A 17,860-nucleotide genomic window follows, 5' to 3' on the forward strand; every position below is an offset into this window, starting at 1 on the left:
AAGTATACCCCACACAATGGAGCAGGGACTTGGACCCCGAGGTGGGTTTCAGCTTAGTTTTAAGGGCTGGTCTAGGGGGCCTCCAGAAGGGGGGTAGGAATTTCTCAAGTTGTTTATATTCTGATATGGGGCTTTCAAGGGCATTGAGCTCTGTTCTCATTCTAATATGGGGCTTCCTGCCACTGGCTTGGGCTCTGTTCTCATTCTAATATGGGGCTTTCTAGGGCGTTAAGCTGTAAGCTGTTTTCTTCCTGTAACTGAAGTAAGGTAAAGTTCAGCTCTTATTCACAGGGGCCTGGGATGGCTGTACTTGTGCTAACGCTGAACTTAAAGTGGAATGGCCTTAATTTTCTCGGCCTCCACAGTATCGTTTTTAAAACACACTTGAGGGATCCCTGGGTGGCACAGCGGTTTGGCGCCTGCCTTTGGCCCAGGGCGCGATCCTGGAGACCCGGGATCGAATCCCACATCGGGCTCCCAGTGCATGGAGCCTGCTTCTCCCTCTGCCTGTGTCTCTGCCTCTCTCTCTCTCTCTCTCTCTGTGTGTGTGTGACTATAATAAATAAATAAATAAATAAATAAATAAATAAATAAATAAATAAATAAATAAATAAAAAAACACACTTGATCAGGGCAGCCCTGGGGGCCCAGTGGTTTGGCTCAGCTTGCAGCCTGGGGTGTGATCCTGGAGACCCAGGATCGAGTCCCGCATCGGGCTCCCTGCATGGAGCCTGCTTCTCCCTCTGTGTCTCTGCCTCTCTCTCTGTGTCTATGAATAAATAAATAAAATCTTAAAAAAAAAAAAACACTTGATCAAGAAATAAATATAACTATTAATAGCAAGTTATAAACGAATATGTATATTATAACACTGCTCAGGAAATATTAAGAAATGAATAAACAAGAATCTAAAATCTTATATAGTTCAGTTGGGTCTTTTTTTACACTGCACTTTCAAATATATCAGGAAGGAAGAGGAAAGAGATGGGGTGGAAGGAGGGTAAAAATTAAAAGAAAAATATCTAAGAAAAATTTTCTTAGTTGTGGGAGAAATGATGTTACATTGCAACATACACTTAAAATCGAAGGAAAAGACCTCAATTCACTACTTTCCTGCTACTCTTCTTTCCGGAGTCCTGCCAAATGTCATTATTAAGGGTGGCTATTTACATACAGTGCCATAACATGATAAGCTTAAAGGTCAAAGTCTGTAGTAGAAAGAACTTCATTAAAAAGGCCACATTTTAGAAATAGGAAGGCCTTTTTACAAGTAATGTTAAATGGGGAATTAAGGCAATGACCCAAATAATTAAAGTAAAACAAACCCTATGAATCTGAGAGAAAAATAGAACTTTGAGGCTTAAATCATCACAAATTACTGTCTACATTCATCAAATTAATGGGGTAATTGCTTGGCATACACTTTAAATAGGTTACGTATCTTCCAACTGAAGTCATATCTATATGCAGACACTGATTTATTGACTTTTGTTTTATTCTTTCCAAATGTCTTAGTGATTGATTTCTTTTAATAAAATGAACTAATTTTGATATTAAGACACTAAAAACTTTATAATTGGTTTATATTAAGTGGTTGTGTTTATGTCCATTGCATACATTATAAGGGTCATACAAATATTAAAATCATATTGTAGCAAAGGTTGAAACTGAATAGAATTTTATACATTTACTATCTAAAATGTGGAAATTAGAAGCATATGATTCCTACAAGTCAGCCTACCTATTATTTCCTAAAATCCTTTTAAAACCAGTGCTGCTAGATCCCATGATCTCATTTGTGTTATAGTTGTCAAAGGGTCTGTCAACTGATATGCTCTGGCAACATGGACATTTTTCTGTTCCAAATGTTTCTTTTGCATCCTTTCATCTGTTCCTCTATCCCTTACCCCCATCCCCTACCCTTTCCTTCTGGTTCTTTCTTTCTTTGCTGCAGGCGAACAATGGAAAACAGGAACTAGTAAAGAATATAAGAAACATTTACTAAAAATAGAATTCCATCTTGGAGTTTTGAGTGTTTAAGCCCAAACTAAGTTATATACCACTATTTAAAAAAATAATAAAGTTCAAATTTTAAATTAGATGGTAATTTTAAAACAAAAAATAAAATAAGAGAAATTCTACAACAACAAAATCACTGTAAAAGAAACAAAAAATATCTTTAATTTTGAGAATGAGTCTGGCTGTGACCTGGGTATGAGGTGGGAGCACAGATAACCAGAACAGCACACCTAGAATGTGTACTGAAAACACTCTGCAGTAAAGGTTGTTACACTTGTGAGACTAATTGAACATGTCTGGGAGATAAAATTCTTGCCGTTCCCCAAACTCTCCAAGGAAGCTTGCGCAGCTGACAGCCACATTCCTCTTAAGGCATACTAGCACTGAGGGGAAGGCATAAATTTTGGAACAGAGATAGCTAAATATATCCTCTCTACCAGACAGGTTGAATAAAAAAGAATTAGAGAAATAAATATCAGACACCATAATCATAGATTTAGTAACATGCTACATATGTTTTTTATAAGATTTTATTTATTTATTCATGAGAGACACAGAGGGAGAAACAGAGACATAGGCAGAGGGAGAAGCAGGCTCCCTGCAGGGAGCCTCATACGGGACTGGATCTCAGATCCCTGGGATCACATCCCAAACCGAAGGCAGATGATCAACCACTAAGCCACTCAGGCATCCCGGTAACATGCTAAATATTAGCATTATGTAAGGCGCATTGGTGATCGGTAGTGAAGCGAGATGATTAAGTATGGAAAGTCAAGAGACAGGATTGGTCAATCCCAATTTCAATTTGTCTTTTAAGATTTATTTATTTATTCATGAGAGACACAGAGAGAGATGCAGAGACACAGGCAGAGGGAGAAGCAGGCTCCCTGCAAGGAGCCCAATGCTGGACTCGATGCCAAATTCTGGGATCACACTCTGAGCCCAAGGCAGATACTCAACTACTGAGCCACCCAGGCATCCCCCAAGTTCAATTTGTAGTTTGCCCATCCTCAAATACTTACCAAATGACACTGGGAAGGCTCATGTGACCTTTAATTTAAATCCTACTGCAGACAATAGGAGCATATAATACACCTGTTGTTTAAGATAAAAGATGTTAAGTGGACACTGCAGGTAAGGAGATCTCAGAGGAAGGTAAGAAAATGAAAAAAAAAAGTTTCATCACTAGTACCCTTTAAGTCTGAAATTGAAACATGGGGAAAAAATCCTTCAGGTAAAAATTAAAATAACACTCATGTGAGAACTGATCAGAGACAAATCTATCAATGAGAAGTGCATAAACACAAGTTTTTGAGTCAGAAATGGATTACTGGAAATCACATGAGATTTGTCAAATGTGCTAAATAATGTTTTATCCAGTCCTGAAATGTTATTGGGGAAAATTAAATCCTTATGATTTAACAAGGAATGGTAGCATCTGTATAGCTCAATGGGAAGATTACTGATTGACTGTTGTTTTTTTTTCCACTTACAAGGTGCTATTTGGCCCCAACCCTTAAAGATTTCTACAGTCTTATTATATGTTCTTTCTGTAGTTAATTGTTGGGAGAAGTAAATGTGGAACCATTACACTGGTGGACATTTCAGAGTCCACACTTAAGGATAAAGTCGCTGTGGGAGTTTGAGGGATATCCAAAAGACAACCCTGGATTTATCTGCAGTCACTGTTATGGATCTAATAGAGTGAGATCCAGAGCTCCTGCTTTATGGGGGACTGTTAGATTGGGGAAGTTATGGAATTCCTTCTTTCTTCATCTTTTATACCCAGACCTTGAATACTGTGAATTTTAAATTTGATGCAAATTATACACTTTGTAAGAACAAAGTTGAACAATAATAGGCATTCAAAGTTCATGCAAACACATTCAATTTTATTATATAGACAATTTATCCCAAATTGTGAAAAGATCTAATTTTGCTACTGAAGGACAGTCTATCAAATGAGTAGATAACATGAAAGTTACTTAACCAAAATTAAGGTAATTGCTTGGATTTCTATATGTTCTCAAATTCACAGACTTAATAAATGGATAAATTTGAACTCTTGAAATAAATAATAAATAAATATTAATATCTCCAAAGTTATTCATATAACATGAGAAGGACATGGTGGTTTAACAGTTATTCTTCCAAAAGACTGAGTCATGAAAACACTAATTTTATAATACTTGTTAAGTCTTACTACTAACTAGCTAGAATGCATCAAGGAACAAAGCAGACAAACCTTTTACTCCTCCTGGAACTCAGGGTTTAGTGGCTTGTTTGCATGTAATGAAAGAAGAAATAAACCAATCTAGCTATATTTAATTCAAATTTTGATCATAGTCTGACTAATCCAAAGAAAATATAAGATTTTAAAGGGTTTTGTTGTTTGTTTCTCAATTCATATGTGGTGTTTACGCAGAGTATTCAAATCTTAAGTGTATGGCTTGATGTTGCTTATACATACGTATGTAATACCACAGCCAGCTCCCAGCTCAGATGGGAGCCTACTTCTCCCTCTGCTGGAACCTATGCTTGTGCTCTATCTCTTAAATAAATAAATAAATAAATAAATAAATAAATAAATCACATCTTTAAAAAATATAAGAAAGATGTGTATGTTTTTCAGTGGACATATGGGCTGCACTCATATCTGTTATATTTTCCCTTATGAAAAATTCAAGGTCATAGGTCATGAGAATACTTAATACCAAAGTGTTTTCTGACAAGATTCTGCTAATTTACAATCTTCCCAGCATTCTCCAAAAACTCATTTGTCAAGTTTTACATACTCTCATCAAAAGTTGGAATTTCCTATCATTTGAATTTTGATTAATCTGGTATTTGGAAAAAAAAATCTGATATTTGGGTAGAAGTATCTCATGTTGGTTCTAATTTGCACTTGTTAAAGCAAAGTTAAACTAGAAACAAAGTTATACTGGAAGAAAAAGTTATACTGAAATCAAGTTTATGTTTATTGACCATTGAAATAGTACTTTTCTGAATGCCTTTTTCATTTTATTATATTTGTCTTTTTCTCATGTACGTTAGGGCTTTTAAAATATATGTTTACACAGCAACAGATACATGTATTAGAAAAATACATGTAGTTTTCAAAAAGGGATAATAATACTCATGACTTGCTTTCGTTCTCTTACTTGGGTATTTTCTTGACTGTAACCCATCTGGTTAATTTTATCTTTCACAGATAATGCCTTTGACATTCTACTTAAGAAAACTTTATCCAAAGTTACCACAAGTTTATAAAGATACTCTTTATTTCTGTAAGTTTTATTGTCTTACATTTAAGTTTTATCAAACACCTGAAATTAATTTTTGCATTGAGAATGAGTCAAAAATAAAAGGTTCATAGCTTTCAATCAAGGATAGCCAATATATCCAGTGCAAGCTATTGAAAACATCATATTTTCCCAACTGAAATGAAATGGTAACTGTTGTTAATTAGTTGACCATATTTTCAGGCTTCTGTTTCTGGATTCTCTATTCTGTTCCATTGGTTTGTCTATCCTTGCATCCCTAGCTACACAATTTTAGTTATTATAGCTTCAGTATATGCCAGCAATCTTGGTCCTGTAAATTCTGCAAATTTATTCAATATTTAAGATTATCCTTTATATTTTAGAATCTGTTTCTCAAATATCTGATTTTCAAAAAATCTTCATTGAGACTATTTTCCCCCAACAGACAATAGATACTGAACTCTGTTCAGAGTACATTTTAAGCATTGTTCAGACTTGTATGTCGTGTTTCCCCTTACAGCTAAGAGACAGTCCATACAAGATGGTCTCTATTGAATGTCAAGATATTTCTCAGGTTTCCTATGGCTTCCTGTGCTCTGTCTTGTGTTACAAGTAACTCATGGATGCTGAATATTTTGTTTCACCTTTAGGCTCCCCAAATACTACTCTCTGTAGGAATTCTTGTTCTCTTCCAGCAGAGCCTCATCTATTACTCTAACCTGCCTTGCCTTGGCTATCACCATTGCTTTTATGTTGGAGAAAACAAGAAATGGCTGAAAAGAACAACCCTTAACAAAAGATGAAAACTTGCTTTCACATTTTAATGAGTGGCTAGTCTGTGAATTTTTCTGCTTCCTTATATCATCCACTGAAAACAAAACTTTGTCCCTATTTCTATGTTTGTGTCTATCAGTTTACTATGCTTCTCTGGGCAGCAAGAATAGCTGGAAATGATGTAATCATGGCTCCCATGTCCCCTGAAACTAGAAGGGCAAGAGAAGCTATAAATAAATGGAAATATTGAATTTTCTGTTTTTAATAAAAGAAAATGGGCACAAGAAGAATACAGTATCCAGAACAAGTTTGGGATAAGGAGGAGCAAGCAATCAGTGATGAGGATGAAGAAAGTTTCTCCTGACTAAAAGAGATAAATATGCAAGAGAAAATAAAACACAAACTCTCTACCAAGTTGTATAAAGAGAAACATGAAGTGCAAATGGATCTAAGACTTAAGTCTGTTGTGTTGATGAAAGGAATCAATCTTTTACATTGCTAATTTTTTTGACATACAAGAAGAGTTTAGTTGCTAATCATGGTTCTTAGGCAGGGCCTCCACCTCCCCTCTTATCCTCTATAGCTTCCTGAGGTATCACAATGCAAATGCTTAAAGCATGACATGTGCATGTGAAGATACATGCTCTTTCTGGATACAGATCAATTTAGTTTGGAGGCTACAAATCCTATCTGACCTCATTCTCTGCATTCTGTGACCCTGTTACTCAAATCTTCACAGAGTGAGTTATTTTCTGTAGAACTGTAGACATGTGAGACAACTGCTGTATTTAATATATGCCCACCAATGAATAAAGTACTTGGTAAGGAGACTGCTCATGAGGAGCTTCCTAACTGTACATTGCATCTAAAGACTGCAAACCAACTTGGTCAAAGACCATTACTGGAAAAATCATCTGGACAGTAAGTGGTAATGAATGACTAAGTTTAAAATTGGAGATCCTGGGACACCTGGGTGGCTCTGTGATTAAGTGTCTGCCTTTGGCTCAGGGCATGATCCTGGAGTCCTGGGATCAAGTCCCACGTCAGGCTCCCTGCCTGAAGCCTGCTTCTCCTTCTGCCTGGGTCTCTGCCTGTTTGTCTCTCATGAATACATAAAATCATTTTTAAAAAATTGGAAATCCTGGGGCACCTGAGAGTCTCAACTGGTTAAGCATCTGACTCTTGGTTTTGGCTCAGGTCCCATGATCTTGAAGTGGTAAGATGAGCCCCAAATGGGGCTCCACACCCAGAGTGGGGCATCCTATGGATTCTCTCTCCCTCTGCTTCACCCCATACACTCTCTCTCTTTCCAAAATAAATAAGCAAATAAAATATAAAATCAGAGATCCTGGACACCAAAGAAAGACTAAAAGGTATATTTGAGGGAAAAGGCTTTCTAGTAAGGAAATTCAAGATTTTTATACCATTGGCTTTAAAGTTCATTTTGAAAGTTAAAAGAAATATAATTTTTAAATATTCAAATGTTATTGATAACATTAGCTTCTTACATTAACTTTTATTGCATGCACTAAGCAGTAGGATTAAGGTATATTTATTTATTTATTTATTTATTTTAAATATTTTATTTATTTATTCATGAGAATATATAGAGGAGAGAGAGAGGCAGAGACACAGGCAGAGGGAGAAGTAGGCTCCATGCAGGGAGCCCCACGTGGGACTCGATCCCGGTCTCCAGGATCACGCCCTGGGCTGAAGGAGGCTCTAAACTGCTGAGCCACTTGGGCTGCCCGAATTAAGGTTTTAAATCAACGTGTTTCTGTTTTATTATCTTCAGATTAGATATTCAGATATAAAGATAACTCAAAACTTTTCTTAAAGCACCTCAAATAAATTGAATAATTTTTTTTTTTAGATTTCTACAACCTAATTAAAAACTGAGAATATAACTCAATTAACGTCAGTGTTTCCTTGCAAATGTGAAATTAAGGCTAACTTAGTAGCAATTATCTCCTGGTATTGTGACCAATGGCATCCGGCAAAACTACATTACTTTAATGATTTAAAGTTATTAGCAGTCTCTAGTTTTATAAAGGTAGAAAACAAATGTAGACAATATCTGCTGAGCTGACTGTTGTTATTTCTACATTAGCTTCTTTCTCGCTGATTTACAATTCCTCTGTTCTCCAATATATTAAATTTGTTTTTAATGCATGTTAATTCAGATAAGGGTAATTTGTATTCTCTACAGAATTGTGTTAAGGGTTGTAAAGTATGCTCAATTGTCATAGCAAAGTACTATTAATGTGTCTGTAGGTATTTGTGTGTGTATGTGTTTGTATATATAAGTATATATACATGTATATATTTCAAATTTTCTTAAAAGAAATAAGCATTGAGAAGGCTAGCAAAGAGAAGGTACATTTTTGGTATCTCGGAAGGAGATAAAATATTTCAAGAACAGATGAACTATTTTCCACATCAATAATGGTGGGAGGGTGACTAATATTGTATCAGAAAGAAGCCCACTGGGATTTGTCAACATGGAAGCTACTGGTGATCAAAAAATAATAATCTTGGTGACAAAGGGAAGATGAAACTCAAAGTGTAGTGGTTTGAGAAGAGAAAGGGAGGTGAAAAAAAATGAGAGTAATTAAAATAACTCTTTAGAGAAGAGAAAAATCTTGTTCCTTTTACTCTCTGGCACTTTAAAAGCCTCAGACACAATGAGAGACAGTTTGGAGTAGCACAACTTGAGAAATAAAGAAGTAGATTTATTACTGATGCAGAATTTTCAGACAGACTGAAGAACTGAAGAACTGTAGTGTGTCTCTCCCAGTGCAAGGAAAGGAGTAACATTTTCTAAGACTTGTTTCTCTGTGGGGACAAGAAATTAACTTAGTAAAGGCCTCCTTTGGCTCTACTTGTACCTGACCTACACTATGTAACTTTTAAAAGAGCTTCTTTTCTTCTCTAAAATAGGCTTTAGGATTAATTTGTTCATAACTTTCCTCTATTTTTCATCTCTCAGGCTTTTCCAGGGTTGCAGAGAGAAGGAGGCAAAAGCAAAATTGATTCTGAATCAAAAAGAAACGAATGATTCTGAAAAGGAAATGTATCCAAAAGTGTATGATTTCTGACATTCCATGTCAGAGTTTGAAGGCAAAGCTGCCTACTGAGGTTAATGCTGCCTGCAGAACCCGAAGCTACCCCACACACCATCACAGCCCAGTCATACACTATACTGAATGTAGAAGTGAAATATTGTGAGAGAATTAAAGTACCACCCTGTCATGCTTCATCATCTGTTCATAAATGTCACACTTAGATTCTGAGGAGAGGGGGTGGCTGGTTAAGAGCAGAACCCAGTTTGGAGAATTTGATGTCTGTCTTCATCTGCATCCATTACTGATATGACTAAGGATTTCTGTCCACCTTGTTAGAGACAATGACAAAATCTCATTTCTAGTTTTTTATATTTTAAAGTGATATCTCAGGATTTTTTTTTTAACTTTGAAAAATAGAGGAGATATCAATGTTGCCTAGTGCTCAGGAATGAGCTGATTATTTGTCATAATACTAAACAAAAAGATAGGATCATTTAAATGGGATTTCAAATGTCTAAGAAGAATATTAGCATTCAAACTATAACTACAGTTTTTTTCTATTATCAGAGCTGATCAGTTAACAGAAATGGGTTATGAGACCCATAGCTAGGCCTTTCATTAATGCACAAAAAAGCCAAAATAATATTAATGTTTCCTCACGTGCCTAATATGCATGGAGAAAATAATATTCCAACATTGACTTCTTGTTTCTACAGTACTAAATTTTCCTAATTACATGTTGTGCTTCCATTTATTAATATCAATACAATGTGAAAAGAAAACCTAGGAAGCAAATACTGAATCCACAGTTGGTCACTGAGCAGAATCGGGGACACTAGCTCTTACATAATCAGATGGATATTTTCCAGGTCTTTCCTAATTGCACTTTGGAGCACACTTCTTACCCCTTCTTAGTGCTCTCCCGCCTCCTTGGCTGCTCCTTCTTCCTACTCTCTTTGCCTTCATCCCTGCTCGAATAGAAACTGAACCAATCTCTTTTTTTTTTAAAGATTTTATTTTATTTTGTTTTTATTTATTTATGATAGTCAAACAGAGAGAGAGAGAGAGGCAGAGACATAGGCAGAGGGAGAAGCAGGCTCCATCCACCGGGAGCCCGATGTGGGACTCGATTCCGGGTCTCCAGGATCACGCCCTGGGCCAAAGGCAGGCGCTAAACCGCTGCGCCACCCAGGGATCCCAAAACTGAACCAATCTTAATGTCATCCCCAACTTGCAATAAAGACAGATCCTGTGGATTCTATTTCCTCATAATCAAGAGTTTCACTGATTCTTTGTTTCACTATTTTGGCCCAAATTACCAAAATTTGTTGTCTGACCAACATAATTGCTGCTTTTTATTGACTTCCCCCATGGATTCACACTTTTCATAGCCACACACTGTCAATGTTGTTCGTTAGGTTTTGGTTTTTTGTTTTGTTTTACTGTCAATGGTTATGGAGTTATATTTTTTTTATCATTCCTGGGCTTATTATAGTGAAAGAGCTTCATATTTTGGAAAAAACCTTTAAATTGTCATATCTATTATTAATATAATAATCAGTGTATTTTATGGCTATGATTCCATACCATAATTTTCACTGGAAACCTTCCCAGTATCTTTTCACCCTTGTCATACATCTGTATTCATGATCTAGTCTCACAAGCATTCTTTGAGGGGAAATTAAATATGGTATGTTCTTTCTGGACTCAAGGATTGCTTTACTTACCATTTTAAATGATGTTTCTGCATTTTATATTGACTAACTCTGATTTGACATTTAAGCATTTGCTTAAATGTTACTTTATAATTAAGCATTTATTGATCTCTAAAACCAACTGAGTGGCCAGAGTATATGGACTCACAGCATGCTGTATTTTACATGTTCTAAAACTTGTAACACAGTTCATAATTTATTTGACTATCTAGCACATTGCAGTGTAATCTCTACAAAGGAAGAGGTGAGTTTGTACACAAAGTGTGTTTCCAGCACTGCTCTAGAGCATGCTGCCCAGGAGATTCAAATGATGAATTAATACATCTTGCCTTAGAATTCACTTGACTTTTGGGAGACATGAAAATGCAACTGAAATTAATTCTCCTGATGAATTAATAATCTTTATGGTTAGAAGTATCTTTTATCTTACAAAAATCTCCATTTGTTATGTGCTGGTATTATCTCAGAATAAGGTAGTTTATTAGTTTTAAAAATCAGTAACACATTTAATAGTATGTGTAAGGGCATGAAACATTCTGGAATGAACAAACCAGGTTACAGATGCTTTTTGAAATGAGCTTACATTAAAGTAGTGGGTTTAAACAATAAATAAACTCAAAAGACCAAAATAGTGAGAAATGAAAACAAAAACAAACACCAAGCTTTGAAAATAAGAAAGCAAAGGGATGAAAGAAAGAAAATAAATAACTAAATTGACATTATGGGAAACTCTGAATAAGGCTGATTCTCAGAATGTCTCATGAATTAGATGAGCCAATTCCCTCTGAAATTGTGGGGTGCCCAGGAATTTAACAATAGAATAAATTATATATCTGTAACAACAGAAAGTAGATCCATGAAAGTTTTCATTATGCCTTCACACAGGTAAATTGCCCCCTCTCCCTTTGACAGTAGACTGTGAATTTTCTCTGTGGAGAAATGAACTGAACCTGACAGACTCCTAAAAGGGCTGAGATTAAAGCTGAGATTAAACTAAGATTAAAGCTACTATACTTTAAACATGGTAATAATTATAATGTCTATCTTCAAAATAAAAGTAAGAACTCCTCCAAAGACATTACCTGCCCCCAGATATAAGAACCTATAAGAACATGGTAGCCAGGCTTAAAAATCTCACACAAGAGTCTAAAGATTCCCTCTCAAGAACACTTACCAGACTAAGAAGAAAAAAAAAATAAACTGAAAAGACACTCCCTTTATCTTTTTCTTTCTTTCTTTAAGATAACATTTGTTGTTGTTTTTTTTTAAGATTTTATTTATTCATGAGAGACACACAGAAAGAGAGAGAGGGAGAGGCAGAGACACAGGCAGAGGGAGAAGCAGGCTCCATGCAGGGAGCCTCACGTGGGACTGGATTACGAGTCTCCAGGATCACGCCCTGGGCTGAAAGTGGCACTAAACCACTGAGCCACCCAGTCTTCTTTCTTTTCTTTCTTTCTTTCTTTCTTTCTTTCTTTCTTTCTTTCTTTCTTTCTTTCTTTCTTTCTTTCTTTCTTTCTTTCTAAATTTATGTATTTATTTGAGGGGGAGAAAGCACACGAATTTTAAGAGGGGCAGAGGGAGAGAGAGAGAGAGAATCTCAAGCAGCCTCACTGAGCACTTAGCCTGTGGCCTTGGGGCTTGATTCCAGGCCCCTGAAAACATGACCTGAGCAGAAATCAAGTCTGCCACTTAAAAGACTGATCCACTCAGGTGCCCCACCACTTTCTTTTTTAAATATTCTTTCTGTAATGGACTAGAAAGATGACTCCACAAGACAAAAACCAAAACAAAACAAAAATCAGCAAATCCCATCAACCTACACAGAACTTCCAATGAGCTTATACACATAGTCTTACTCTTACATATGAGGAGAGATCCAAGACTTATCCAACATTTTTGCAAGAAACCTCTAACATAGGGTGCCTGAGTGGCTTAGTGGTTGAGCATCTGCCTTCAGTACAGGTCATGATCCCGGGATTCTGGGATTGAGTCCCACATCAGGCTCCCTACAGGGAGCCTGCTTCTCCCTCTGCCTATATCTTTGACTCTCTCTGTCTCTCATGAATAAATAAATAAGATCTTAAAAAAATAAAAACAGGCAGAAACCCCTAACATAAAGCACAGATAACAAAACAAGTGGACCCATAAAAGGAATTCAAGGAACAGAAAAAAGCAAAAGAATTGGTAATTAAATAACATTAACATCCTGAAGAAGAGAATATTTATTAGACAGATAATCTCTGCAAAACAGTAGTAAACTCTACAAAGGGACAGTAAGAAAGACTTGCATAAGACTTTCTCCGAGTAATAAACAAACTTGCTAAACTAGCTGAAAGTACTGAGAGCAGAGTTATACATCTTGTGAAAAATTTTGGTATTTTTTATTTCAGATGCATGAAGAATTAGGCAAACAAAATAAGTCTAATTATTAATTCTAGGGAAAACACAAATTATACATGTAAGGGAATAAAATCATAACAGAGTAGATTTGCATCTATAGGTAGTAATTACTTACCAGATCTTTATAATGTTAACATGTAATACTGAAGTAGCATGAAATTATAATATGATTATAATATCAAATATATTGGGAAGAGTGTACATGTGAGGTCAGATACAAGGGAGTTACCTGTATTTTTTCTCAGTAGGAATCCCTAGTTACCCTTAGTAAAAATATTTCAAAAGAGGTAAACCAAAACATGTAAACATATTATTTTTGAGAAATGGAGACAAATTCACAAAGAGTAACTAGAGACTATCAAGCCTTTGCCTCTGGATAAAGGGAATCAGAATGGTAAGGGATGTGAGAGCCCTGAGCTTTTCCCTTATCTGTTGGGTAGAATTCTTTTTTAACTATTAAAATTTGTATGTCTCATACTAATGCTATAAACAAAGGAAACTACCTCATGCCCAGGTATTCAAAAAAGCCTTGTATACAGAAGCATATCATGACAAGCTTTACACTAATCCTAAGTAAATACATGATTACTCAGTACTCCGGTAAGGGAATTAATGAGAATTCTGTTTGAATACGTAAGTTGGAAGTTTTGTATATTTATTTCCCTGAAATTATTTTTGATAATTAATAAGTGACAATTAAGATTCTAAAACAGCTGTTTTTATTAAGATATAGTTTATATCTATATACATATAAAAGAGGGATGAAGTGAGTAAAATGAGTATGCTTTTCCTAATACAATAATTTACATGTAGTTATTTTCAATTCTAATGCTAGTATCATGGAAGCATGCATAACATGGTCCTTGGAGTATAAATGAAGTCATTCTAAACAAGATAACTTATTTCCTTTGTTCTCTAAGAACTAGCAGAACACTCAGATATACTAAAACACATTAGAAAAAAAACAAGTTCGGGTTCTTTTTAGATTTATTTACTTATTTATTTTCAGAGAGAGAGAGCTCAAGCAGACTCCATTCTGAGAGCAGAGTCCAATGCAGGGCTTGATCCCATGATTCCAAGTTCACGACCTTAGATGAAATCAAGAGTTGACACTTAAATGACTGAACTACTCAGGTGCCTTGAAAAAAACAAGCTTTACTCAATGTTTGTGAATAAAATACAGTAGGTTTTATTATAATTTGTGCAATTCTAATTCTAATTTTTATTTTAATAGGACAATTTAAAGAAGACAAAGATAATTTAAAGACATAAAAATAGTATTGGCAAAGAGGTAGTAAGTTTGATCTATATGACCAAATTGCATACTGTTATTAAAAATCAGTGTTCAAACTTAAGGATTTGGGGAAAGTTTCATAACACAGAACTGAATAATTAAACAATCAACGTAATGAGAAAACTTCATTAATTATTTCAAAAAATATGAAGTATTTGAAATATTCTGTATTTGCTAACCAGTTCCATTGGATGCAAAACTAAACATTTTTTGAAAAATTACTTCATTAGATATTGCATCTTGTGTCTCTCTGATGACTCATTCAAGACTCAAACACAGTAAAGGATATGGCTATCATTTTGTGATTTTTTTTAATGCCTGTTGCCATTATTCACTCTATCATACAACTTCATTATACAACTTCCTTTTGCCCATCAGAATTGTGTTTTCTATTTCTTCACAATAGTATTGAGTTACATAAAGTTATTGACTAACTACAAGTTTTTATCAATTCTCAAGGTACTACCAAAGTGATATTACAGGAATTCTAGTAGTAAAAAGGAATTAAATGCCAATGGCTATAAATCACTGAGAGACTCAGATTATCAAGTGAGAGATATCCCTCTATATGAAATAAAACACCAAGTAAGAGAAAGATAAGGAAAGAATTTGAGAACTAGGAAATCCAGTATCTATTATAATATTCAGAGAGAAAAGAAAGAAACCAAAATAAAGGGCATTATCATAAAATGGTACGCCTTTAAGTGAAGAGAGTTGAAATTTAAAAACATATATACATGTTCATTTTTATATTAAATTTCTATATTATATGTGTGTGTGTTCAGATACAAATGCTTTTTTAAAAATAAGTAAATCACAATCTGAAGGAAAAATCTTGCACCAAACAATGTGTAAAGAGTGGGAAGAAAGATTATTTGATTTAATGCAATGTTAGAAAGTGAATGTGTAGTTTTTTATCACAAAAGCCAACATGGAATTAAACCATAAATTTATATCGAAGGACGCCTGGGTGGCTTAGTGGTAGAGCATCTGCCTTCAGCTCAGGGCGTGATCCCAGGGTTTTGGGATTGAGTCCCACATCCCGCAGGAAGCCTGCGTCTCCCTCTGTCTGTGTTTCTGCCTCTCTTTTTTTTTTTTTTTTTTTTTTATGATAGTCTCACAGAGAGAGAGAGAGGCAGAGACACAGGCAGAGGGAGAAGCAGGCTCCATGCAACAGGAGCCTGATGTGGGATTCGATCCCGGGTCTCCAGGATCACACCCTGGGCCAAAGGCAGGCGCCAAACCGCTGTGCCACCCAGGGATCCCTGTGTTTCTGCCTCTCTTTCTGTGTCTCTCATGAATAAATAAATAAACCCTTTTTTAAAAATAAATAAAATCTTAAAAAAATAAAGTTCCTTCAAATATAAGGAATGAACAGATGCAAAAGACATTTATCAAGGAGACCAAACTACTTCCTTTCCCCATATTTTAGGGATACATTAATAAGAGGATATGGATACACAAGGCTAATAAGGTCCAGATATAAGTAGTACACAACCTCCAGAGCAATACTGAATGGGGAAATCTTGGCTAAAGTAAGAGAAGAGACAAAAAGTCTTTATATGATTTGTATGAATATATAAATACTGGCCAGAGCTTTTGAGATCTGACATGATATTATAGACTTGATGCTTTTGTCATTGACTTTGGACAAGTTATGTTTTCTAACAAATCATGGAATTATATAATTTTATTGCTTTGATCCTCTTAATAATATATCTACATTAATTTATAGTAATATGCATTGGAAATCATCAACTAGGAAAAAGTAGACCTGTAGAAGAACTACACATGAATTCAGAGTGATTACTATTTTATCTTAGGTGTACGGTCCTAGGCCAGATGGAATATACTCAGTTTTTCTTGCATCCAATCATTAGTACAACTAAATACCCTGAAAATAATTCCAATGGTAACCATAAAAGGTCACTGAGATGTGAAAAGAGAAAGGCAAATGGCTAGCAAGCTCAAGGCTTGAAGCATGAGACTGTGGTGGTTTTCCTGTTTTTGTTTGTTTTGTTTTATCTCCCATTTTATCTTCCATGTTCACAAAATTAAGCCTGAGGGAGTACTTTAATCCAGAGAAACCACCAAAAATAAACAAAATTCAAAAGAAAAAAAAATAAAACCTGGTGCCATAAAACATCTAAGAGAAAAAAGTGTGACTTGGTCTGAGCAATGCTTTTTTGGATTTGTCATAAAAAAACAGAAACAACAAAAACAAAAATCAATGAGTAGAGACTACATCAAATTAAAAAGCTCTGCACAGCAAAAGAAACGATCAACAAATGAAAAGATAACCTGCAGAATGGGAGACAATTTTTGTAAGCCATATATCCAACAAGGAGTTAATATACAAAATATGTAATGAACTTATACAACTCAGTAACACACACACACGATCTGATTTTAAAAAATGAGCAGAGGACCTAAACAGATGTTTCTTTTTCCAAAGAAGACATCCAAATGCCAAACAAGTACATGAAAGGATGCTCAATATCACTAACCCTCAGGGAAATGGCAATCAAACCATAATGAGGTATTGCCTCACGCCTTAGGATGGTTATCATCAACAAGAACAGATAAGTATTGTTCAGGATATGGAAATAAGGGAACACTTGTGAACTGTTAGTGGAAATGTAAATTGGTACAGCCACTATGGAAAATAGCATGGAATTTCCTTAAAACATAAAAACAGAATACTGAATTCATATATGCATTCCTATGTTCATTGTAACATCATTAACAATAGCCAAGATAGGTAAACTTAAGTGTCCATCAAGGGATGAATGGATAAAGATATATACTATATTATTATATTATATTAGTTATGTTATATATAAATATATATATTGTTCCATAATATATATGTGTGTATATATATATACTTTAGATATTTCATACTTTATATATGATGGAATAATATTCAGCTATGAGAAAGAAAGAAATCTTGCCATTTCTAAAACATGGATGAACCTTGAAGACACTATGCTAAGTGAGTTAAGTAAGACAGAGAAAGACAAATACTGTGTGATATTACACATATGTAGAATCTAAAAAGCTGAACTCATAAAAGCAAGAGTGGAATGGTTGTTACCAGAGGCTGGGGGTGGGATAAATGGGGATATTTTGTTTAAAGGTATAAACCAGAAATGAGTAAATAAATAAGTCATGGGGATCTAATGTACACCATAGTAATTATAGTCAATAATACTGTATTATAAAATTCAAACTTGTTAAGAGCCTAGATCTTATTTGTTCCCATCACACACACAAAATAATAATTAGGTGATGTGATAGAGATGTTAGCTAATGCTATGATGATAA

At 35.0% G+C, this 17,860-nt stretch overlaps 1 pseudogene; it reads left to right on the forward strand.

Annotated features, from left to right (window-relative positions):
- Positions 1–6,081: 6,081 nt before the first annotated feature.
- LOC119877788 lies at positions 6,082–13,271 on the forward strand (annotated as a pseudogene).
- The last annotated feature ends 4,589 nt before the right edge of the window (positions 13,272–17,860 follow it).

This window comes from Canis lupus, chromosome 31, assembly GCF_011100685.1.
Source record: "Canis lupus familiaris isolate Mischka breed German Shepherd chromosome 31, alternate assembly UU_Cfam_GSD_1.0, whole genome shotgun sequence".
Lineage (NCBI taxonomy): Eukaryota > Metazoa > Chordata > Mammalia > Carnivora > Canidae > Canis > Canis lupus.